Source organism: Nematolebias whitei, chromosome 18 (genome assembly GCF_014905685.2).
Source record: "Nematolebias whitei isolate Nwh7 chromosome 18, NemWhi1, whole genome shotgun sequence".
Lineage (NCBI taxonomy): Eukaryota > Metazoa > Chordata > Actinopteri > Cyprinodontiformes > Rivulidae > Nematolebias > Nematolebias whitei.
In genome coordinates, this window is record NC_056515.1 from 23023520 (window position 1) to 23026055 (window position 2536).

The window sequence follows — 2536 nt, forward strand, 5'->3', positions numbered from 1 at the left end:
CTTGACTCTTTCTGTCACTTCCTCTTTAGGTCTCTCAGATTTCTCCTTTTTGCGTTTGCTTGTAGCCTCATTGTTGTTTTGCTCACTCTCAACATCTTTACTTGAAACCACAGCATCAGCTTCAGCAGCATCATCATCTGGCTTCTTTTTCCTCTTTTTCACCTTACTACCCTCTTTAACCTTCTTCTCTTTCTCCGGGAGCTCCTGAACCTCTGAGCGCTCCGGGCTCTTGTGTTTCTTCTGGCTCTTTTTTCTTTTTGTAGTGGCCCCATGGGTCAAATCATTGCCCCTTTCCTCTAAGTTTGGCTCAGCTTCCTCCACTTCATCATCAATCTCCTCGGTTTCCTCCGAAGCTGTGGATTTTTTCTGTTTCGACGGCATCTTTTATTTATCCACTTCCCTGGCTTTTAGTTTCGTAAATGCTGCCTTGAGTTTCTAATGGTGTAAGACAACTCATTTGACCCTTGGCTGCAAGGAGGTTCAGGGCTTGTGGGGTTCAGAGGAGCCTGGGCATGCGGCACAGGAGATATACTGGCCCAGGCCAATCTGAGGGGGAATCACCACCTGATGGTTTGTTACCTGGGCAGTATATGAACATGCAACCCACAAGCACAACTCATGAAAAATTAGTGACACCTCTGTGGTCACATGGGCCGCAGGAGAAAGCCCTGTGAAAAAGGAGCCTTGCTCAAAGAACTTATCTTCTCTGCTGCGACATTCTCTATTATTCATAGTGTCAGGATCGCTTTACGGGCCGGGGGCGTCTCGCTTTTACCTGTGCACACACACACCACACACACACATATGCACACATGCACGCACGTTCTTGTAAACATACTTTTTGGGGACTTTGCATTGACTTGAATTAATTTTCTATAGCCTAAATCTAACCCTTACTCTAACCTTAAACCTAACCATTATTAGCACTTTCTACAACTTACCATAAACAAAACATCCCAGATGAATTGTTTATTTTTAGAACATAAAAATTAATTCTCAAAACCATCAAGTTGATCAGTCCAAATCAAGAAAACAAAACAATAATTCATAGTGTAAATCAAGACACTCTGCAACAACATTTTGAGACATTATTTCTCTCTTAGATTATTTGAAGATAATAAACTAAACATTTTGTTTTAGAGCTTAAACTAATTGCTGAAAAAATTGTATTTTATTTGACCATAAAAGAGAAGAAGAAGAAAACATGTTTTGTTTTAATCTCAGTCTTACATAAATCTGGGGTTAATGTTATTTGCTTAATGTTTGTTTGTTTCTCCTTCCTGTTACTCTCTAACTCCAGCCGGTCGAAGCAGATGGCCGCTCGTCCTGAGCCTGGTTCTGCTAAAAGTTTACTGCTGTTAAAAGGGAGTTTTTCCTTTCCACTGTTGCCTTTGTGCTTGCTCAGGATGGGAGACTGCGACCAAGTGAAGATTCAAAGCAAACTGCTGGCTTCCTTAGTAGGGAACTTTTACTAAATGGCTTTTTTTAATATGTGTGAATGATTTTGTGCATTGCCCTGAGACAACTTCTGTTGTGACTTGGCTATATTTAAATAAACTGAATATACATTGAATTGAAATATTGAACTGTATGTATTTAGATATTTTGTTTGTACTCTGTTCTGAAGGTTCTCACATGTTCAGCGGACGACGAGCCAAATCATCCCATTAGTCTTATTGCTGCCATCTGACACCTAATAAAGTGCAGCATCAAGGAAAGGCCAATGTTTGGTCATATTGGTTGTTCATCATCAGATTACCCCAGCGGAGAAAAACAGAGTCAAATCTCCTTTACCAACATAAATAATCATTTCCACAACTTTACATAGCAGGTTTTAGTCTTTTTATGACAAAAGAAAAGAAATATAGTGTAAAAGAGTTTGTTCGTTTTGAGTATCTTTACATCCTGACATTTTCTGACAAACCTAAAATTGTTTCTTTCAACTTAAAATGTTCAGTTCTGCTTTAAAACAACCAAGTCAATAAAAACATTAACTTAAAACCTTAATGTGGTAATTTATTAATTTACATTTAATCAAAATCATAACTGCAAGTGATAGCACTTCCTGCTTGCTCTCGATGAAGACATTCGCTTCACCCGCTCCTGCCTCCCTCCTGCTTTTTGCTCTCTTGTCCTGTGAACTTTTTTCAGAGCCTCTCTCTACGTATCTTCTAAACTGTAAATCATGTATTCTGGTGCATGCTCAATCAATGTAAATCATGTATTTAGTCAGCTGGTCTCTCAACACAACTGATAAAATTTTCTCGATGAGAAGACAGGGAGATGGAGGGCCCTCATGCCCTGAATGGACATTCACTTCAGGACACACCATGGATTCTTGGGGCCAGTGGAAGATGGTGTGTCTGACCGTATTGTCCATTGAGGATGTAGAAGACACATACATAATTGGAATTATGATAGCGGAATTTCTGCTTTTTGGAATCGGCGGGTTTCAGACTTACCGACAAATTTAGAAAACATCATCAGCAGATCTGGCAGTTTTGAAGCTGCCTGCCATGTGTGAAGAAATGTGCCG